This window comes from Homalodisca vitripennis, chromosome 1 (genome assembly GCF_021130785.1).
Source record: "Homalodisca vitripennis isolate AUS2020 chromosome 1, UT_GWSS_2.1, whole genome shotgun sequence".
NCBI lineage: Eukaryota > Metazoa > Arthropoda > Insecta > Hemiptera > Cicadellidae > Homalodisca > Homalodisca vitripennis.
In genome coordinates this window covers 188,215,239-188,240,419 of record NC_060207.1, presented here as the reverse complement: position 1 = coordinate 188,240,419, position 25,181 = coordinate 188,215,239, and the positions used below count along the sequence as shown (strand labels likewise).

Here is a 25,181-nt window from a genome sequence, read left to right as displayed (position 1 = left end):
CTGTTACAATACAGCTTACTTTAGTAGTGGCAATATATTAATAAATCTACAAGTAATCGATGTAGCTGGAGGTGACGTCCACCGCCGATCCAAATATGCCGACCTGCTGGGGCACTGGCACCTCGTACATGTGTGTCGGTCTGTTACAATACAGCTTACTTTAGTAGTGGCAATATATTAATAAATCTACAGGTAATCGATGTAGCTGGAGGTGACGTCCACTGCCGATCCAAATATGCCGACCTGCTGGGGCACTGGCACCTCGTACATGTGTGTCGGTCTGTTACAATACAGCTTACTTTAGTAGTGGCAATATATTAAATGATCTACAAGTAATCGATGTAGCTGGAGGTGACGTCCACTGCCGATCCAAATATGCCGACCTGCTGGGGCACCGGCACCTTGTACATGTATATCGGTCTGTTACAATACAGCTTACTTTAGTAGTGGCAATATATTAATAAATCTACAAGTAATCGATGTAGCTGGAGGTGACGTCCACTGCCGATCCAAATATGCCGACCTGCTGTGGCACTGGCACCTCGTACATGTGTGTCGGTCTGTTACAATACAGCTTACTTTTATAGTGGCAATATATTAAATGATCTACAAGTTATTGTAAGTTGTAGCTGGAGGTATTGCTTGAGTAGTTGCACTATAGAGTGTCCGGATATGAAGACCCCCATTGGTTTACAAGGCGACCCTTGCACCCATGCGCAGCCCGGCCTACACGCCGTCACTTTTGTTTCGATGACGCACATACTAGGTATACTCGTAGTCTGAGAACTGCTAATTTTAATATTTTTTATGACAGGTTAATATTTTTGTAATTTTTAAGTCTGCATTTTATTTCATGAAATTAACGACTCCAAATATGACATGCTTACAGCATTCTTGACGTATCTTACAAATATTTATATCTAAGATACTTCGGGAATGCCGTAGTTATTTTGTGTTCGGACTCTATTTTCATGAAATAAAATGTGTATTTTTAAAATTCAAAAATATTAACCTGAAATAAATTAGATAAAAACCCTACTATATAAACCTTAGTCTGCACAGGGACGGCAGATAGGCCACGCTGCACGTGTGACAGTGTATGCGTGTTCGGGTGCCAGGATCGCGTTGTAATCCTCTGGGGCTCTAGACGCAGCAGACAACTATATATTAAATATTTTACAGACGTCGGTATAGCCGGAGGTGACTACACCGACGATCCAAAACTGCCGACCTGCTAGGGCACAAAAACATTGTAAATGTATCGAATTTGATGAGTTGGCACTATCAGACTAAATAACCTTAACGTCAGTTTAGTGGGAATCGCATTATCTGATAAAATGAGCTTGGGACGTCATTGTAGCTGGAGTGGCACTATCTATCAGAATGAGCTTGAGACGTCATTGTAGCTGGAGTGGCACTACGATATCAAAATGAGCTTGAGACGTCATTGTAGCTGGAGTGGCGCTATCTATCAGAATGAGCTTGAGACGTCATTGTAGCTGGAGTGGCGCTATCTATCAGAATGAGCTTGAGACGTCATTGTAGCTGGAGTGGCACTATCTATCAGAATGAGCTTGAGACGTCATTGTAGCTGGAGTGGCACTATCTATCAGAATGAGCTTGAGACGTCATTGTAGCTGGAGTGGCACTATCTATCAGAATGAGCTTGAGACGTCATTGTAGCTGGAGTGGCACTATCTATCAGAATGAGCTTGAGAAGTAATTGTAACTGGAGTGACACTATCTGACAGACTGGGCGTGACATCAACGCAGCTGTTAGTGACGACTGCCACCAATTTGAATTCACTAACCTTCAGGAACATCAGCACAACATACACTTATTATAGTATTAAACTCTAAGGCATCTTCTTATTCATTTAAATAACTATACTACTCAATAGACCAACCCCTTGGTTATACCAAGGTTATAAACGATTGAAAAGCTTTGATTTGTTCTGCTGGAAAAGTAATCTTGGGTAATAAAAACAGTCCTGTAAGTTTTCAAGCAAATTCCAGGCAGTTATAGTTTATAAATCAACACAATGATCTGGTGTTATTAGTTTGAATGACAAAATATAAAGTTAAAGTTTACTATCTATATATACCAAATAAATGTAATGCGCTTTTAAGGAAATAATAATCATATTATGTTGATATAAATTTCATAAAAACAGTTTAAACCCTAGGATCTGTGGCATAGTCAACAATTATTACCTAGTAGAACTACTCTATTTTTATTAAAATTAAAAATTATTTGATTTACACAAAAAAATGTCCATGACATTAGCAACTGACTGCTCTCTAAAGGTTTTTACTTTTCTATAGTACAATTGTAAACTATAGTATAGTAGGGTTTATTAATAAAGTATAGATTATGATGTCACCCCTACCCCCCTCCGCCAATTGCCCCCAACCACCAATTGCTTTTAAGGAATAAACAAGTCAGACCAAAGATCGTTCACAGTTACAATATATTTGTGGTTGGTGTTAAATTAGTATGTCATTCCATGTAGAAAAATATCATAAATATATTTACAAAATATTAGTATGAAAATATAAAAGCAGTTAAATTTGAAACAAACGTGTACTACAAAGGATGAGATTTGTCTTAAAGTGTATTCTCATTAACGAACCTAAATATGACTAAATAGGATGGATGATATAAAATTTACCTCTTAGATCCTTCATCTAATTTGTCCGTCTCCATAGCGTCTCTGGCTCAAGGTCTCAATCTGTAAAACGTGCTCAACTTAGAACAGATGGCGAGGTAATGACAATAACACAGCACTGATACTGAGATACGGTATATAAAACGTGACAGATAAGGCCAAAATGTCACATTTCCATAATTCATTCTTTCTGGAACAATCCTGCTTTTCATATTATATAATTCATTGGATTACAATTAAATAAAGTTGTTCGGTAAATAATAATTGTACAGATATAATCAATGACATTACCCTAACATATATTTTATAAATATTAATTGTGATATGCATTTTCTGATTTCGAGACCTACACATTTTAAAAATACATTTATTACAGAAGGATAAGATTAATTGTTAATTAAAACTTATAGTCTAGGCGGGAATAAATTTTTAATTAAAAGAAAATATGTATTATTTTCTCATACAGATTTTAATTTTCTACATTTCTATGTAAAATATGTCAGGACCCTTCAAAAACTCACAACTCAAGAGGCATTAAGAAGTAACTCCTTCCCCATTTCTCATGCCCCGGTCCCCGCACTGTGAGAAAGGAGGGGTTAGTGAAGGGCATACAGTCTTCCTCAGCAAATATCTCGGTTACTATTTACTCAATACTAGCTGTTACCCGCGGCTTCGCAGGCAATTTCGCAGGTTTGCATCTGTAGTAGCACATCTAGTTCGAGTGAATTTTATTTCCGACACCAATTTTGAGTTTGCTTTTTTCCCACGAACAAAAGAAAATATGTTAAGAAGTGTATATTCATGGTGATTGTAATTTACTCCGATCTTAGTATTTTTGTTCCATAGCTGATTTTGCTTTAATCGCAATGAAGGAAATTACATATATACACAGCTCTGAGAAGTCTACTTTTGTCAAAACATAACTAATTTAGGGTTCATAACAGTCTAAATGTAAACTAAAAGTTAGATTTCAGTGTCTCTTAAATCTGTACTGCTGGTAGTTACCCACTGCTTTCCACGCAATTTAGTAGGGGTTGCACGTGTGCGACCACTGCTGGTTCTAGTGAATTATAGATCCGACGCCACGATCAAGAAAATACGTCAAAAAATATATAGTTATGGCCATTGTAATTTGCTTGTTCTTAGTATAATTTTGCTCCATACCTGATTTTGGCTGATTTCCCGATCAAGAAAAATATATATCGCAGATCAGAGAAGCCTACTTCTGTCAAAAGTGAACTAACATAGGTTTTATATCAGTATGTAAATTTATTGTAAAAGTTAGATAATAACATTGTCTTTTACATCTAATACTTAGTACTTTATAAAAATGTACAGTTAAAACTACATTAAAAATTACACTACTCGTTTGTTTCTTTAACACTGAAAAATAATTGTAATATTTGAGTACAATTAGAGCTGGAATTGATACAAAAGTTGAAAAGCACAATCCAGTGAAATTTCTAGCATAGTTCTTGCCGACTGCTTTTATAGGGAGTCTTCGGAGTAAAATTCTGACTATCTTATACGTTTTAGGATATGTTATAAGGAAGATGAGTACTCACCTAACCGCTGAAATCGAAAACAGCTTTAAAAATAATGGTTATTCCTACTATTATTAGAAATTACTGATATTAAAATGTACTCACTATAAAATATAAACAAATATAAAATAATAAATAATGTTTACAAAGAACAGTTGATTACATTATACATGCTCTTTTGATTAATATTTCACAACTTTAGAGACCAAGATGGGATTTTTATCTACTTTAAAGACCCCTGGGTGTAGCCCAGAGGGATGTTCGGAATAAGAATAGGCCTATATTCATCCCAGGAACTATAAGAATGTCCATGTAAAATTTCAGTACAATCGGTTGAATATTTTACGCTTGAAAGCAAAACAAACAAACAAAGGCACTTACGCATTTATAATATTACTAGCAGCTGCCCGCGGCTTCGCACGCAATTTCCTGTTGAAAAAGAGTACACTATATTCACGTATTCTTTTTCTATCACATTCTAAAAATTCCTGAGATTGATAGTCGTTCCTCCGTGAGCCTCTTTGGGTGCATTATGAAGGTATGTAACATATTTCCTGCCTCTTTCGTGGGTTTTTGCTAGATGTTGATAGGTTATTCAAAACAATTAATTTATATGGATGAATCTCGATAAACTAATTAGGTTATAAAGAATCAAATTCGGTCTGTTAAAATTAATTTCTGTCTAAGATATTTCCAGTATTATTGTGGAGTGTGCCTTCAAGAAAATGTATCAACGAAAACCAATTTCGATCATAAAGCGTCTTCTTTCGGCTCTTTTCATTTACCTTCGATCTAACCAAATTCGATTACCTTATGTGCAAACATTCACGGATTTGTACAATGAGGTTGTTTTCATAATAGCGTTTAATAGTATTTATTGATCATTGGTGCAATCTAAATTTGAAATTAGGCAATGACGTCTTCTATGCAACCTGCATTACACCTATGATCAAGCACTTTACAATAACAGTTTTCTAAATTTTAAATGTAAAAAATGTTTCTGCCTCTTTGATGAACTTCAGCTGAAAGTATTAACAGCTGTTAAGTATCAGAGTTCGCTTTGTATTACGTGTCGTAGCGCAGTCTGTCGGATTTAATATAAAACACTCCAACATCAACAACAATATTTATAATTAATTAAAAAATTAATTAAATAAACTATTTAAATTGGACCAAATTGTGAATCTAAACCATTCTCGAATTCCATTGAAAACACACACAAAGTTTCATCCAAATCGGTCCAGTCGTTTAGGAGGAGTTCAGTCACATACACACGAACACAAGAAATATATATATATATATATATATATATATATATATATATATATATATATATATATACTAGCTGTTACCCACGGCTTTGCACGCAAATCTTTAGAACCGAAGTACTTATATTACTTAGTAAAAGCAATTATGATGTAATATGATGGGAGTCCTATAAACATTTTAAAACGTAAGTAGGCATACATCAGGTAAATATTATTTAAGTTCATGGTAAATAGTATCAAAGTTTAACTTAATTATTATATCATGTTTGGCACGTGTATGAGTATTTCTGGTTCTAATTAATTATATACATAACGTCACAGCTGAATCTGCCTTGTCATCCCAATCAAGAAAACACAAATCTCGGATCACACAGGTCTCGGAAACTTACTTCGGTCAAAAAGTGTATATTTCCAGTACCATAGTAGAGTTTGCCTTGTTGTTCTGATGAAAAAAATATATATATAGTTTCCAGTAACATAGTAGAGTTTGCCTTCTCCTGATGAAGAAAAAATAGATATAGTTACGTAGGACCGAGATGCCTACTTCGGTTAAAAAGTGCCTACTTAAGACCGTTTAAATTCACTTACCTACTATGTCACAGTTTAGCTTGCCATATTGCCTCGATCAAAATACTATATATGTTCGATTATCTAGTTCTTGGAAATCTATTTTGGTCAAAACCGTGTTGACATGGTTGAGTTTGCCTTGTCCTGATGAAGAAAATACACACATAAGTAGGACCGAAAAGTCTATTATGCCTAGGGGGAAGTCCTACCTACTTTCTTATGTACTTTCGGTATAAGGGATAAATCCTTATTAAGTTTAAGCAACATTCCAAATTAACGTTTGGACTGTAGCCAGGGAAAGAATGAATTGCTGAGGCATTTTAGTGTTCATTTCTCTGTTTTCCATAAGCCACTGTTAAAATGTAATATCACAATGTCAAGGAAGTCCACCAGTTTAAAGTAACTTATGTGAAAACATTCATAACTTTGTTCATTAAGGTTGGTTACATAACAGTGTTTAAATAATATTTAAAATGCATTAAATTATTAAATCCATCACTGGCGCAATCTGGATTAAAACTTATATATTAACTTCATATTTACTATCTGCATTACACTACTGATCAATCACTGTTTACTTAATATTTCATCAAATTTAAATGTAAACAGATGTGTCAGCCAATTTGTCTACATAAAACTGCAGGTTTGAACAGCTGTTTAGTGCCAGTTTAATTTGGAGTATGAACCGTAAAAAACTAAATTTTTTCTGAATTTCAAAATATTCAAGGTAACTTTTCTTTTCTTTTTCTTCATAAAAACCTTCCTCGGATTTCAATGAACGTTTTACAAAAATAACCATTCGAATTGGTCCAGCCATTATCGAGGTTAGCGCTTACTTACCAACACATTTCGCCATTCATTTTTTATTTATAAGATATATAGATTAGGATAGGCGTTCATTCAACAAAAGAAAAAAGTTAACACTGTATAGAAAATTTCTGATGTTTGAAAACTCATTATTTAAGTTATAAATGAATAATGAAAAGATTCTCAAGCTCTAAAACCTGGAATGCCATAAAACCCTAAAAGATAATCAAATTTTAAAGTTATGTTTAGGATCCTTATCTTTTTCTATCTCTTGCCTCTGGGATTATTAATTTAGAACTTATGACTTGATTTGAAATATTGCACACAGTCAATTAAGTGGCTATAACGGATTAGTGAGTGGTTTTAATATTTACGAAAAGAATTCCTGTCCCCTAAGCGAGATAGCCCAAGATCTTCTTCAAAAACAAAACTTTAAAGTCGGTAAATATATAAAAGCTGTTAATTTTAGGCGTATAGTTATAAACATGCGTGGAAAAGGTGATGCAAGGTCAGTTCATTAACTTAACCTAGATGTACAACTTAACCACAACAGCGAAAATTTGCCCGGTGACAATTCTTTAAATAATTACCAACCTAACATCTAAATATTTAACATCTTCACTGTGGCTCCATATTAAATAGTCTCACTAACGATCAAGCACAAAGGCGTATGCCACACTCAATCTGTTAAACTCATTCATGACTGCCTATCTGTAAAACATTTAGTAAAATAATAAATGACAGGCGTAAACATAATAATAAGTGATTTTTGGCCCATCTCAGGTTTTGGGTGTTATCTGTTACAAACTGCTTCGCGGATTTCCTTACTAGATTATGTGCGGAGTTCATTAAATACATTGTGCTTTTATTGCATTAGTTATTTTTCCCTCTATATAAAACTAAATATAATTCATTCGTATATATCATGGAATTTCCATAAGTAACGAACGGATAGGCTTAGATGAAACTGGGTACACAGGTTTTCCTCGTGTCAAGTTTTTACAATCTAACCCCAGAATTTCACGAAACCCTTGAATATTTCCATCAGTTCGAAATCCTCCCCTATTAGGACCTGGGGATTGGGGTTTTGAACATAAATAACCTTTGGATTAAGAGTTTAAAGTCACAATATGTTCCTAACGAATGCAACGTAAGTTCGAAACATTCAAATTCAGCATTACGTTATAGTACTTTATTAGAAACGATTAAAAAAATTACATTCAAGCCAAGGAAAGCTATGAACACGTGGTCAAATATTTTTAAGTACTGAACTGAAGGCTACCATATTTTGAGTATATATTCATTTAACGTATAATGTTCATTAAATATCAGGTTTTCTCTAAAAATTCTCAGGGGCCCAACCAACTTGTCTTTATATTTTCAATTACATTCTTGTACCAACGCCAATAGGCGTTTTACAACGCTCAGCACCTGTGTTCATCTAGTGAGTTGTTGTTCACGAGAATTCTTGATTGCTTTTCTTCTGGATTTGATATAGTAGGGTACCTTACACAACGATCATTAATAACCCATAGTAAGAATGCCCAACAACACCTCTTAAAGTACATGTAGGAGCAGGACGTGAGGCGCTGTAAATAACTAAGCCAGTGTGATCTTTGATACATATTCTCAAGGGCACTTTAAGTAATTGTATGCTAAGAGATTCCTTATGTTAACAAACAATTCAAATGCTATTCCAAAATGAAGCGAACCATACCGGTGTACACCATAAGTTCATACTGAGGAATGTGGCGAGCCGGCTTGTACATGCAAATGTGATCCTGATATTGGATTCGATCCAAAAATCAAGGCGACATTCTTCCTAAGGTTGGCGTCTGGCTGAGGAATCCTGCATGAGTTGATTTGTTATACGCAAAGACGTTCTGAGCACAAGGCACAAGCCCATGTTTGCCAAGGCCGCTCACCTTCAGTTTTGGGTTTTCGATCTAAAGGACATTTTGAAATTAAACATCAACGATTTAGAAGGATACGAAAATGAGAATATCTTCAAATAAAAATGCCTTAATCCAGAAACATTAGGAAGAAATGTCTTTCTTCAGGGTTGGCTATGGAATACCTGATAAATACAGGAAACGCATTAAAATCTGTATAATAACAATCAGTTTTATGTGCTGATTGGTAGTTATAACGTAAACAATTGTTCAAACGTTGTTTATTTTTTTCAATTTAAGATTACTGAAATTTTCAATAGAAATACAAATTTGAGAGGTAAGCTGGATTTTGTTGTAATGTAAATGATAATATATATGTTACACCGATGGAACTGTCATTTAAACGTTGATTTAAAGCAAACTCCCTGTCTTCAAAACTTTCCACTATTATTTGAAAAGGAACATAACTTAAATGACCGTAATATATCGTTATGTAGTGTGATGCGTTTGATTCGAGGTTTGTAATTTAATCGAGATTATAAAAAAGATACGTTCTACTGTCCAAGCAAAGCTACAAAGTTTTAAATGTTTATTTTAGGTAATTGATCCAGAAACCCCAACTGTAAGACATCCATGTAAAATAAAACTAGTTGGATCACATAATCGATAACATGAATAAATTAATCTAACCTCACTAACTCCTGAAACTAAAATTTTACATAAAAAAGCTTCAAGATTAGATCTTTACGTGAACAATTGTGGCATTTGTTATTGAAATGCCGGCACGATCTGGGGAGCTACCAGTCAACCGAGGAGTGCCTTATCTTAATATTAAGAAATATCACACGGAACGTGCAGATAGCATTGTGCAGACTCACTGTGCACAGTTCTAATTGGACTTTCTCTCTCTTAAAGAATTGAGAGTGTATAACCAGATAAAAAATGGTGATATTGCGAAGTAGTACTTTAAATAACCCATGAACCCTTTTATTCTGAAATGTATGACGATTTACTTGATTTTATCCTGTTCTAGAATTATTTAATTAAGAAGCATTAATATTTATGCAATATTTAAACGTGCTTTGTGACTACAATGATCTAGGATTTGATGACTTCATCAAAAACTTCGGTACTTTGATTATCAATTTATAATTTATACGGATATAATTTTGCAATTTAGTCAAACCGGTACCTATCTAGTTTCATTGTATGTCTGTCCACTTTTATCTTTATTCCAAAAGTTCTGAACTCACAAATGCTTTAACATATATTGGGTTTTCACTCATTTAAATATCGATTTAGAGGATTTAGAGTAAACTTCCTGTCCTCAAACCTTTCTTTTATTTTAGGAATAGGGACATAAACTAAATAGCCGTAAAAATGTCGTTATTTAGATAATGCATTTGATCCAAGGTTTGTGATTTAATCTAGATTATAAAAGAAGATACGTTCTACTGTCCAAAGAAAGCTACAAAGTTTTAAATGTTTATTTTAGGTAATTGATCCAGGAACCCCAACTGTAAGACATCCATGTAAAATAAAACTATTTGGATAACATAATCGATAACATGAAAAAATTAATCTAACCTCACAAACTCCTGAAACTAAAATTTTACAGAAAAGACAACTTCAAGGTTAGATCTTTACGTGAATAATTGTGGCATTTGTTATTGAAATGCCGGCACGATCTGGGGAGCTACCAGTCAACCGAGGAGTGCCTTATCTTTATATTAAGAAATATCACACGGAACGTGCAGATAGCATTGTGCAGACTCACTGTGCACAGTTCTAATTGGATCTTTCTCTCTCTCTCTTAAAGAATTGAGAATGTATAACGAGATAGAAAATGGTTGTATTGTGAAGTACTTTAAAGAACCTATGGACCCTTTTATTCAGAAATGTATGACAATTTACTTCATTTTATCCTGTTCTCGAATTATTTAAGAAGCATTAATGTTTATACAATATTTTAAACGTGCTTTGTGACAACAATGATCTAGGATGGCACTTCATAAAAAACTTCGGTACTTTGTTTATCAATTTATAATTTATAAGAATATAATTTTGCAATTTAGTCAAACCGGTACCTATCTAGTTTCGTTCTACGTCTGTCCACTTTTATCTTTATTCCAAAAATTCTGAACTCACAAATGCTTTAACATATATCGGGTTTTCATAGACGTAGGAACTTATTAATAAGTAAACGTGAATATTCTGGTTTACAAAATAGTAAAATCGTTACAAATATAAACATTGGATTCCACAAAACTTAGAAATTAGAACATGTTCCAAAGATTTATTTTATACACAGAAGGGTTTATAAAAGAAATGGTTGGGCATTGACACAATGGATGTGCGAAAATCGTATCGTAGAGTAATTCTGTACAGGATCCGAGCTTATTTCTACGTGTAAAGCGCAAAGTAAAGATATAATTACTTCGCGTTGACTTTCACAGTCAGTGTCGTGATCATGATCAGAGTCTAATTTGGGTTCGACATGGCGTCGAAAGATAAAAAATAAAATATTTAAGATGTTTGGGCCTCACTGTAGATCACTTCAGTCGATAGAGTCAGTCAGTTTCGAGTTAACATCTGCTGACTGAACACGGCTCTTCACAGTGAAGCCGAAATATCTCACGAAGATAATTGTGTAAGCAATGTTTCGACGCGGTGTAAACCGGAACACTTTATTGTTAGTTAAGACAACGGCCGAGCAAGCTTAGAAGTAATATCAGCGGAAATGATTAAAAATAGTACCGGCTCAGTCAGAATTTGAACCTGTGCTATCTGTAACTCAGATCCAAAATCTGACGCTTTAGAAATAGCGGTCACAGGCTCCCCTTAAAAAGAAGGGAATCTTGAGAATTTTAATATAATGCAAAATGTGTGATCAATTATTAATTATAATTTGATCGAAACTTATTTAGAAAATGTGTTTTAATAATAATGAATAAAAAAAATTAAATATACATTTGTGACATTTCAAGAGTGAAGTGTCTTATTTTTTTTTAAATTATTTTGATAAATAACGTAGGTTGAATTATTTAAGGGATTTCCTTACGTTAACGTGTTTTATCGCACAATTTGTAGTAAGCTGTGATTCCAAAGTCTAATCTATTGTAATTTTCAAAATAGGAGACATATATGAATAAGCATCATAATTTTAATGCAAAAAAGATAGAGTCAAAATCACAATTTATATACGCGCTGGGTCATTAAGGCATTCCTGACACAGATAATGAAATAGGCGGAAGCTCTGGTTAATAACATCTCTAAAAGCAATTTGGTAGGGCCAGAATCGGGTTGTGGGGTTCACTTATTGAACATTAGAGCGTCCGGCATATGACGAAAAAAGAAGTCATCTCTGAAACTCCAAGTTTCGGCTTATCTCGGAGAGTCATCTTCATTCAACATATGTTAAACTGAAACTGACTGAGTCTGTCGACTGAAGTGGCTCTCTTTTGGTTTGACTTATGTTTTTGTTTCAATGTAATTCGAAAACTTAGGTCATGGACATGACAAAGGCTGCGAAATCGTAAGAATGTTATAATATTTTCTTGACGATTCGACATGAAAGAATATATTCAAAAGCACGCAAAGGAACCATGCATGGTAAAACAACAGTTAATAGCAACTGTTGAAAGAGGCAAATAATTGAAAACTTTATAATGACATGGTGGAGACAGCATTATAAAAATACAAGTATAGTGTGAGAAACGTACGGTGTCACTATCACCATCTGCTGGGTGTTCTTTAAGGTTTATTTGATGTGTAAGATTGCAACTTCACCATTAAAGTATTATCTTGACAATAAATAGGAGTGTTATTTTTTTAAATACTCCGGGTAAGGTTTCTAACGTATTTTTTTAACTATATAATTCATTGTATGGTTTTCTTTCAATATTCATTTTAAATATTTTTCGATACTACCGTATTACTTCGCCCTTTGGAGTGTATTTATCATATTTATAGTTTTGAAGAAGGTAAAAATTTCAATTTAATTATTTTGCAATTATTTCAAATTCAATCAAAATGGAATGATCTATGAAGTTAATACCGTGTTTTTGTTTTGAAATGCTTGGTACCAATTTCAATTTTCTACTACTGGTTTAAAATTAAAAAGACTTACCATATGGCAAATGTATAGGTTACCAATACCATAAATTGAATCAATACTGCATTTTAGTACATAATCAGGTCAACTACTATTAATCGGGATTATCTAAATCTTAATTTAGGCCACTGTGAGGAGTGGCCACTGTGTTATTTAGAACGCTATGGGGAAATGTTTTTATAAACTCATAAAACAGTACTAAAACACAACCGAAGCTAATTATATTGGGTATTAAATGAAAAGGAATGAGTACGTCACACCACTCGTAACAGGTTTCGCTGAGGTGTCATGCAACATTTTATTTTTGTAGCCCATTTTATTCTGACAGTTCGACCACGTGTGGTACAAGTCCACGTGTTAAAACTTCATATGATTGTACTCAGATTGCTAACCAATTTATAACTAACTCTGCAAACCGATATTATTCCAATCATGATAGGTCAAATAAGTCAACATAACCAGACCTGAAGCTAAGAGAATAATAAAAAAACGAACTCTGCGATTTTCTCGTGTCATGATAGATAGCCATATATCCAGTGTAAAAATGTTGTCTGGCGCTCAGCCAAATCCGACGGAGTGACTTGTACAATAATCGAACTGGGTGCCTCTCTAGATAATAAAGTTCACGCAAAATTTCAAGGTCATAGATTACTTCGTTCTTGAGATATCAAGTGGACAGACAGACAGAAAAAATTGTTTCAGTCACTCGAAAGATGGGATTCGCTGATGCTCAGCCAATAACACTAAAAAGGGTACAAGGGTACCTTGATTGTAGTTTCGTCGGTTTTAGTGTGTTTTCGTATTATTTTGTAATTATTTCAAATGCAATCAAAATGGAATGGAGTAATCGATGAAGTTAGTATCGTGTTCAAATTGGTATAAAATTAGGAATTTATTATTACTTTGTCGACATTAGAATAAAGACAGAGTGTATACAATGAGTAATAAAACTTGTTTGTCGGCTTGGTGATCATTATAATCTTAGTATTCCATCATTATTGAATTTTGTATTATTATCTCTCTGTCACAAATTCTAAGATGAAACATCGAGTTTTACCCCACAAACAACTTCTTAATTTTCAAAAAGTTTTATATATAGTTTATATATAGTTTACAGTAAATATACTGTCGTTAGCTGTGGGAAGTACGCATATTTACCATCTTTTCGGGAAATACAATATATTTTGAATCGAACCCATAAGTTAGAATGATAGCCCGTTGGAATATGACGAAAATCTCTGAATATAACGAACTTGCATTTTTATCTACATGTAATTGTTTTAAAAGTTTTGGCAATGCCGAAAATTTTAAATAAAATTCAGTGTTATGGGGTTTAATAAAGAGTTCTTAATAATCCGATTGTTTATTGTTGTTCGTACATTCTTCTTTATTCGCAGTTGTACGTATTGGAGTATTATGGAATAAAATTGGTATTGAAAATTCCCTTTTTAATTCTTATCTCAGTAATCGTTTTCAAACGGTATTCAGCAATAATACCTATTCTATTTATGCTGAGGTTTGTCATGGGGTACCACGGGGGTCCGTTCTGGGCCCACTTCTGTTTTTGGTCTTAGTTAACAATTTAGATGCCAATGAAAATTTCAGTTCACGTTCAAATGTTTGCTGGCGACGTTACTTTTTTTTACAACTCAGCCTTCGTTAGATTTAGTTATTTAATTAATAACTCGATAATTATTATAAATCGAGCCGATAATGCAGAAGACCCAACACTTGGTATTTACTCTGAATAGAGCAATTTTGAAAGAAACAACAATTGAGAGTGTAACATTTTTAAGGAATTGTTCTGTCTTGGCATATACATGTTGATTATGTTCATAAAAAGTGAACAGAGTGGTATATTTATTGCGAGAACTAAACCGTTATGTTTCCAAAGATACGCTAAGAATGGCTTACTTTGCACTCTTTCAGAGCATCGTTATAGTTATGGTCTGCTCTTGAGGGGCAATGCATCTGGTATTGATAAAATTTTAATGTATTAGAAAAAAGCCATGGGAATTATAGCGGATGCTAATTTCAAGCTCATTTGTAAGCCGATTTAAAAAAGCCATTTTAATGGCTATCAATCTTTACATTTTTTACTGCTTGATGCATGTCAAAAATAATTTTGAAAACCTGACACTAAATAAGCACATTCATATTAACACATTCATACTCGGGGTGCTAACCTGATCAGCAAACCTTTCACAAGACTTTCTAAAATTCAAACTTCATATGTGGCCGTTGGAATAAATCTATTCAATAAACTACCTTTGATTGCTTAGAGTGTTACATTAAGTAAATTTAAAACGGCCATTTATAAGTGGCTGGTAGAAAGGCCATTTTATGACTTAATCAGAGTTTTATTATCTGACATCAGTGGGATAGTTTTTTAGCGTATTATTCTGTTAACATAGTTCACTTTTGACTCACTAACGTATTATATTATTATAATATACTTTTGCATGTAGACTATTGCGTCTTCTATCGATGACTGTATATTATTTTGAAGTATTCTAACGCGATCTATTGCATTTAATGTGTAATGATCAATACAAATCTCATCTTATCTTATAATTATTGAGCTAAATATATTACTTATTAGGCGTTATTTATTCATTTATTGTTGCTTAAACACGTAGTATAATTATTGTTTAAAATATCTGTCAAAAATATTACCCTGTTTGGCATATTCTGTGTCACTCATATGAGTAGCAGTTATGTGAAGCACGACTGTTTAAAGTTATGTTTGCACGTGCATTTCTCGTACGATAATGTTTTGCACATAAAGATTAGTTGGATTTTCATTTGGATATGTCGGACCTGTAAAATATCCTTTGTGTAGTTATGTATTAAAATGCAATTTGTGTATAGATTGGTGAATTTTTGGTACACAATATTCATATTCCACGCATGAAAAGCCTGCAGTAATAATTTATTTTCTGTAAAATTCTTAATAAAATACAGATACTGCACGAATGTGGATATACCTAAATGGACTGGCTAATATAGAACACGTTTAGCTCAGATTATTGTAAATCTTTAAATCCTGTGCAATGGATTATTGTGAACGTGTATGTTGTAGCCTACATATACAGTATATTGATACATACGTATATGTTGTATACTTGTCTAACTCTGAATAAAACATTTTTGAACTTGAACTCGAATATTTAAACAATTTTTATCTAAATAACAATAAAAATTCTTAAAATTACTGTTTGTCGTAAAAGTGCTTTAAGTTGAATATCATTCTTATGGGTTCTAAAAACGAAATGATTGTCAATAGATTTGGCTTCAAGATACAGGCGAGCATAGAATATTGTCCATAACCTGTTGAAATTGAATAGCAACCCTGTAAACTACTGAATTTGAAAGAATCTGGTGTCTATGCCAAGAGAAGAATATTTTCGTTCCCACGCCAAATAGTGATTCATTTTCCGACGAAATTGTTACAGAAGACCAGATCTGGATTTACTAGCCTATCACCAATCAGAAAAATAGCAAAGAATGACGTCATAGCTCATCGCAGGAACCAAAATACACGCATTCAACAATTAGCGGAAGTTAAGCCCACTCTTTTCTGGGAACCAAACTGACCGATTTTGGAACAATTCATGGAAAGAGGAGTAGCGCAATCCACTACTATACTCCATGAAATCTACTTGTAAACAAACCTTGGATTGTATTTAGTACATGACGTGACGAGGTCTTCTAACTTCTGGAGTGTTTACTGCATAATACTCGGGCCGTATGCAGCATTTCTCTGGATTCACATATATAATATATATATATATATATATATATATATACATTATATATTCAGGATATCATATTTAAATATCTCACACGCCCATCTTATTCTACAGACTCGCTCCTAGTGTCATGAGTGGTCATGAGTTTGGATCGCTTGAAGAATTGAACGGAATAATACTTTTCACAACCGATGAGGAAAGTAAAACTGCAGTGATCGAGTCTCTAAATTCGCAACAAAATAATTTGACACGAAGTTTTTGTACACTTCCAAATCGATTGAACATTTGCATAGACGTCATGGAGAATATACAGAAAAATAATCAATATAATTCTGTTATTCGTTCAAATAAATCATTAATATCGCATTTAAGATTTTCATTTTATACACCCTCGATTTACTTCTTTATTTAGATATGTACTAATTTTAAGACATGTATTTATTTAATAAATCAATTCATTAAATCGCGCGGCTTTGTGTGTGGATGGATAAGTGTGCGCGCGTGTGTGTGTGTACGCGTGCGTGAGTGTGTAAAATACACGTGTAAATTAATGAATTTTACTTTTTTAATCATATAATGAAAAATTATTTATATTTCTAATGAGAAATAAACAACCAGAACATTTAATTATCTATTTAAAAACATGTGTACAAAATACTTCATATTATTGATGACATGTTTATAAGGATTTTTTAGAAGTGGACAGGAGTATTTAACTTTAGCTTTTTATAATGATTTCTAATCAACTACGAAAAACTTTGTGTCACCAAATATATTTTAAACCTGATTACGTTTCTGTTAGATCAAACTTTATCTGCACATTGGGTTTCGACAAGTTTTTTTTCAAATTGTTAAAAATGTCTGTGAGAATAAAAACTTAAAAACTATTATAAGACTTACTAAATTTTCTTTGTTTGCGTTAGCATCTGACTCACAAACGTTTCTGTTAAACCTTGGTCTTATCATAGTAACTGCCTACGCCTTCTCAAAACTCACTTTTTTCCTGACAGTGATATATTACTAATTTACCTACAATTAGAAAGAGAATAATGGTACACAACCAGTATTGTGTAACTTACTTTTACAAACGTGTCTTTAGAACCATTATAAGTTAGTTATTAATTTAAGTTTACTCATGTACTGATCACAATATTAAAATTTCACAAATTTGTATACGAGTTACAGATAACTATCGTTGAGTTGTATGCACTTGTAGATTCAAAATTTAGGTCTATTATCAAACTTATTTTCAGCGTTATCTCAGATATAGACTACAATAGCCAATGTAAAACAACGTAACCTTGACCTTAATGATGGAAATGACGCAAATCCAATTTCACTAGTTTTAGTGTTCTTTGTTTCGTCACTAATCATACATACTGAGCAACCTTGAAATTTGAAAATTTACTCTAAAGAAGAGTTAGTGACATGAATTCACTTGACCAAATAATCACATAAAAAAAAACATAGCGACTTTCAACGAATGTTGCAACATTTTAAACTGTTTTAAGAAGTAAAAGTTTAGTGTTTTAAAAAGGACGTTGCAAAATGTAGTGTGAAATACTAGATGAAAGAAACACAAAACGCGATGGACGTTCAACTGTGCAAAAATGAGAAGGAAAATTAAAACCTTTGATTATAATGAAGGATATCTTATAATAGAGAACTTTTCATATTCTTAAGAATGCCCTGTATCTCTAAGCTTAAATGGTTCATCGAGTTACTTAAGGATAAGCTCAGATCATTATTATACGAGAGTACGAAAGTGCCTTACCCAAACTAGGAATCGAACTTAGGTAGGTCTGTGGTGATAAGTAAAAACTACTCAGCTTCCTGTGACGGTGACGCGACATGTAGTAGAGTAGAATCATATGAGTTGTGAGATAACTTTTTTATCTGCAGCTTATCTGTTGAAGGAAACTTGTTATTATAATTAAGTAAAATAGAGCTTCCGAACCAAGATTACCATGTACATGAGTACTGGTTACGCGTAACTGTAAATGTCATACTAACTAGACTATCTGGTGTTTTATAGCTCAGGCTTGCTTTAAACGACACAAAAATGATGCTTTAATTATGCATTTTACGTTCCATTGTTAATTACCAGTTATGCTAAATAACAAGTTTAACTAAATAGCAGCAAATTGGGATTTCAGTATTTGGCCTTTAAGAACTTAATTTGTAACAAACTAGCAGTTACTCACGGTTTTACATTCAATTAAGAAATTGAATGTAGCCCTATGATAATTTTTAAACGGAAGAAGACATCGTATATTAGGTACTTATCATTTCCGTGGCAATGGGTAAGAGGATGAGAGGTGCCAAATTACAAATGACTCTTACATCAGGTGATGCGCATATAATGAACAACTCTGGTGCGAACGAATTCTCTTTCAGGTGTCACAGTTGAGTTTGCCTTGTTGTCTCGTTGAAGAAAATCTATACATGTGTTGGTCTTGGAAAAAACTACTTCAGCCAAAACTTCCAGCACTAGTAATCTATTTCCGGTCTAAGACATTTCCACAGCCATAGTTGAGTCGTCTATATATTCTAATTTAAGTAGTATTATTGTTTTTGTCTCGGAAGAATGGCTCATTGAGGAATGTAACTGATACGTGATACGTATACATCACGTGACGTATAATATCAATATATAAAATACGTGACGTCATTTTATCCAGACTTGTGGCAATTTTTTTTAAGGAGAGGCCGATCTCCTTTTAAGCCTTATTCTGTCCGTCCTCATGAGCCACTGGCCTGTGCGAGGATCTTATCAAACAGAATAAGGGGAGAGTCGCTACAGTACGAGGTCGATGGTACTGATAAAAAGTGCAACGGTCACAGACAGGATTTGAACCTGCGCTATCTCTAACTCAGACTCAAAGTTCAACGACTTAGACAATGTTGAGCTCCATTTCATCTTTCACTTAATGCAGCGTCTGGAATATGACGCTGTCACAGTCTTGACTCCTGGAATGTGGAGTCCACGTCTATCTTCGATGACGAAGAAGCTCCAAACCAACTCTGCATACTTCCGTCGTCAAAGCCACGACTACAAAATCAAGTGTGATCTAGTGAACTGTGGCGTTTTAGATCGAACCCAAAACAAAGCACGTTGGAATAACCTATTTTCTACATATAACGTAGCTATGGTAGGAATGGTCGGTTTCATGGGAATATGAATGTTGAGATTAGCTTCAACTCATCTTCCTCTTAATGTAGCGTCTGGAATACGATACTGTTACAGGCTTGACTCCTGAACTCTGGAGCCTTGTTCGTCTGAAGAGATCGAAAAAAGCCGACCACGAAGAAGCTCAAAACGAACAATTTACATCGTTTCGATATGAGAGGCACCTAGATAAAATATAGTGTAATCCAGGTGAATTTGCGTTATCACTGACTCATCAGTGCACAATTGAGTCAGCTACGATGTTACTGATACGATCTCTAACCACGGTAGTGCAACCGTGTTTTCTACACATAACGTAGCCATATGGAAAGGGTTGATTTAGTATAAGTGTTAAAGTTAGCTACAATTCACTTATACTAACTTTAAAAAACCTCTGAAAAAATTGCTCCAGATATCAGGGGTCAAGTTTGTAACAGTATCAGATTCCTGACACTGCATTAAGACTTTAAAAAAATATTGATAAATAATACAGCCACAGATCCAGCCTTGCGATTGTATGACTATTGGTGTAGTGTGATTTTTGTGTTTTCTCCCAAGCTACTATAATAATGGCACATTAAAATGTCAAGGAAGCCAACCACTTTTCAGTAACTTATGTGCAAACATTACTAGCCGTGTTCGTGAAGATGGATTTTATGACAGTGTTCAACTAATATTTAAAATCTACTAATAGGCATTCATTGTTGGCAAAAGTAGTAAAAGTTAAATAGTACATTTTTCTTTGCTATCTGCATTAGACTACGTATCAAACAGTGTCGTCTAACCTATTAATTATATAAATGCAATAGTTTGTGAAGAATGATTATATATGTTTGTATATTTATATGTGTGGGTGTTTGCATGTTTGATACTCAATCACACAGTGTATTTTATTTTTGGTACTTTTATTTCTAAAATAAAAATGTACACACAACCTTCAGCCTCTTTCGCGAACTTCAGCTGAAAGTGTCAACAGCTGTTCAGTGTCAGTTAAATTTGGATTATGGTTTATAAATAACTAGTCCCGGCTTAGCATGCAATCTTTTACTGAACGACAGGTAAGTCATAGGCATATATTTTTTATGGGGTAGTAAATAATAATGAGATGAATGATTGTCACTGGAATGTATTCCAATCATTTAATCCTTTTCAGAATACTGCAATTGGTTTAACTAGCAATGTTTAAGCGGTCTTAAGTGGATAGTAAAACAGTTTTTATGAGTAAAAACGAAACACTCTAAGTTTCGTAATTTGTATCCAATATTTTCAACAATTTCAGTACCACTTGAACCGTATTAGGCCAGTGTGGAGGAATACTAATCTTAGTGTCCGTAGTAATCTTAAAGAAAGCACTTATGATGTAATGTGATGGAGCCCTTAGACAATTTTTAATCGGAAGTAGACGTATTTAAGGTACATATTATCTCCAATGTTCATGGATAAGAGATCCAAAAATGTAAAAAATTGCTTCTGGCTCTTACTTCGTTTTAGCGCTTGAAGAAGCAGTTCAGGAAAATCAATTTATTATATTTCACACGCCATAATAGAGATGGTCTCGGTCTGAGATGCCTACTTTAGTCAAAAGTCTACTTTCGGCCCTTGTAATCAGTTTCGGTTTATGATATTCCTGGTGTAGTTATTAGCCTTTGCCTTGTTACGCCGATAAAAAAATACATACGTGCATTAGTCAGAAATATCTCGATCTGAAAGTGATTACTTCCGTTTTGTCATTGTCATCTACTTCCGGTTTAAGGTATTTCTGGTCCCAATAGTCTCTTCAGAGCAAAAAGAATCTTCTAGGCGTTACACCCCATTTCAACCCCGACGGTAGTTGATCTTCGTGAATAATCTTTGATTAATCTTTTGAGAGAATAAAAAACAAAAGATTTAAAAAAGATTAGATCAAAAGATTGTTTTTTAGCTGTACAGTATGCTAAATTTAACATTTGTACAAAATCCAGAGGGTGAAAAACAATATATACTTCTTCTAGATGATTGATCTTAATCGAAATCCTTTACTTTCTCTATTTAAGTAATGAGGCATACGTATGCCATATTTCAACTTTCAAAGATATCGGGAAGTTGGATAATTCTTGATGAGTGTGTGATTAAGTGAGGGCTTTACCTTTTATTCTCGTACGAAGAGATTAGAACAATTATCTTCCTGGATTAAAAAATATTCAAGGATACTTATCTAACTTTTCTCTTTATAGAAAACTTCAACGGACTCAAACGAACAAAAATAAATCATCCAAACTGATCCGGCCGGTCTAGAGAAGAGAGTTTAGCAAGTCATTTAGCGATTGTTTTTTAATAGAATATTAAAATGTGTCAGCATTATAAATGGACTGTCGTAGCAACAATTTGCATTTACACATTATTAACACTATTCAGACTAGGGAAAGTCTATTTTTTTAAATGTTGTAAGATGCTACTACATTCATAATGTAACATACAGAATACTAATCGTAGTATTAGTTATTCGTAACTAAAGTATTACACAATATTTTTATCCATGAAACTAAATAAGCAAGAATAGGTTCAGTTTTAACTGTAAAATACGAATTAGTAAAACCTAAGTGGTTACGAAAGATTTTTTTGATAATTTTCTACATCAACACTGTTTTATTATGATATGTAATTTTTCAGTGGCCGCAATAGGGTTGTTTAGTACAATATAGATAACGTATTTTTGAATTCCTAAGGAATGATAAAAACCAAATTGTTGGGAACAAGGAAAACATACCTGAGATTATAAGTAAAGGTAGAGATGCCCGAATATCAATATTAAAATAACATACACCACAGAATAACATGAACAGTGAATGATTGTAAAGTTCTCGTTCGCTACACAAGTCACACGCGTGTTTATGTCAGACCGACTGGCGGATATCGTTATCTCTCTCTTGACCAACTCTCTTGACTGACTGGCGAAGGCTGACTCGTTATCACCTCAACTGTGCAGAGTCAATGTCTCTGCCCTCCAACTGTAACTGCGACGCCCATTATTGTCTGTTGTGATGACTAAAACAAACGTTACCAAGAATATTGTCAACAGTTTGTTGCTTCCGCAGTACAAGGAGCATGGTTGTAAGACTACTCGCGCAAGAATGGCTGAGTACGTACCTTCCTGTGAATGGAAAGTGAAAGTGATTAATGGATCGGATGAATGAGGCGAAGTGTCTATTCTTCTCATGTGTTCAAAAACTGTGTCATGTAGTATTCGCATTAATATATGATGATATTTTAATAATCAATGAAGAATTCGTGAATGAAAACGACGTCCTGTTTTAAAATGACGGTATGGCAGTTTGTTTATTTTACCTGTGAATCAATTCGTTACTCATTCACGACCGAACATGTTCCTCGATTATTTATATAAATTTGGCACAGTTATTCTAGTATTATAAAATATTAATTTTATAAATACATAAAATAAAATTTTTGGTTCCATCGCGTATTGTAGACATTTTAAAATGCTTCATTCACTGTTAGAATTTGTCAATGGTCAACTCATTCCTTTTTAGTCCTAAAGTCAGACGTAGGATACCTTAAAAACGGTTCCTTGGGTTACGGCACTAAAATGTTGTTTGGTTAAGCCTGTAAGACAAAACAATATACACAATTTTCACTATTCCTTTGCATGTTCCAATCACTCTTACACATATGAAAGCAAGTTTGTAATAGCCAGGGAACTGTAATTATAGACCAATATCTATGGTACTTTACCTTGTTAATGGTTCAAAAATCCTTTTTTGTAGAGTTATTTCAAAGATTGTTTCGGGAAGAAAGTCCAATCATCAGGTGCATAAAGACACGAAAGTCAATGGAAGTTAAAAACACGTAAAAATAACACATTATAAAACACACAGATTCAGTAAATAAAACATATACAGGATAGCTGTACCTGGAGATCTGTACACGATCAATAATGTGCGGTACACATTAGATGGCAGGCCTACCGCACACGCACAACCACGGATCCGAACCGCCGCGCCGAGTCGGCAGAGCAGTCACTGAACGCAGATGACTGAAGGTTGTTACTCCTCTTCCCCTACTTCCTGCTCCGTTCATATCTACAGGAGTCTTATCAGTAGTGTTCTTGCGACCGACTATCATATTAAATTATAACGGAAACTGAATTAGAACTTTTCGTTTGGAATCGTAAATTTGCTTCTTCGTTTCAAAAATGTTTGTTCTTCCAGGACGTCAAGTTTCTGACCCTTATTGGCTACTTTAAATAACTTCAACACTTGTATTCTTTATCTTGAAGACTTGCAACGTATAATTTAAACTATTACATTTCATTACTCAAGTAGACAACCATAACTTAAAGTAGATAAGGTTATTTAAAACCAATCGACTAGTACGTAAGTCTACATGTCTGTAAATGACTATGTAATGACAGTCCCTGTGATAGGTAAGGGAAGAATTATTCTGGAAAGGCGGTTCTTATTTTATTTTTCACTCATTTTTATTTTACTAATTTTTATATGTTCTACATATCCAGGTTATTCCTCAACATTTTTTATCTAATTTTAATGATTGCTGGAAATCTAATAGCGAAGTTAAAATGGTATAATTATTGAAGTATCAGAAGAGAGAGGGGGGAGAGGGGAGAGGGGAGATGAGGATATCCTTCTAGAGTGTCAACACCACCTTGAACTATTCGCAGAATGGATTGTTTAAATTTCTACTCTAGAAAAGCTGAGAGAATATTTAAATTCTGTTTAGTATACAAAAGGCAATCTTTCCCAAACCTATTGTTAGCGTCAGCATATTTAGAGCAAATCAGCAGTTTAACCTTTCCTGGAAGATGATGAATGACCAAGAGCTTGTACGTGGGTGAAGTAGTGCAGGTAGAGCGAAGAAAAAACGCAGCCTAACCAGAACAATTTTTAAATTTATGGAATGTTCGGATCTTTCACATACACATGAAAGAGGAAAATTTCACATAATAAATTAATTGTTATGTTAAAATAATTAGTAGTAGTTATATCAAAATGTATCACAATGTACAATAATGGGAAATGTTTCACAGAAGGAGATTCAAATGTATTAAGTAAAAATTACTTTTTTGAAAAACTAACTATTTTTCTTTTAGGGATTTTAAGATGAGTTTATACTTCGTTTAGCCATGCATGGGATTCATTATCAACAATAGTTACAAAAAATATAAATATATTTTCAATTATGCATGGAAATAGTTATAAATGTTTTTAAAAAGTAGACCTACGCTCAGTTTTAGAAATAAATATACTATTTTGGAAAAAATATTATTATTAAGCATATATTCTTAAAATAGATATAACTAGTGCAGTTTTATGAAGATGAATGTAATGATCTTTTGCAGTAAAGTTGTCTTCATCAATAATGGAATTACAGTATTGCCTTGAACA

The 25,181-nt window shown here is 33.6% G+C and overlaps 1 long non-coding RNA gene across 2 annotated transcripts; it reads right to left on the bottom strand.

The window, feature by feature from the left end:
* Positions 1 to 301: 301 nt before the first annotated feature.
* Positions 302 to 25,103, bottom strand: LOC124352931. Of its 2 annotated transcripts, none has more exons than XR_006921555.1 (3): positions 23,512 to 25,103; positions 2,673 to 2,732; positions 302 to 560 (listed from the first exon to the last, which is right to left on the bottom strand). It is a non-coding gene; the product is annotated as an uncharacterized LOC124352931 (long non-coding RNA). The 2 variants fall into 2 exon arrangements; XR_006921554.1 differs by lacking the exon at positions 23,512 to 25,103 and adding an exon at positions 22,529 to 23,117.
* Positions 25,104 to 25,181: the final 78 nt, after the last annotated feature.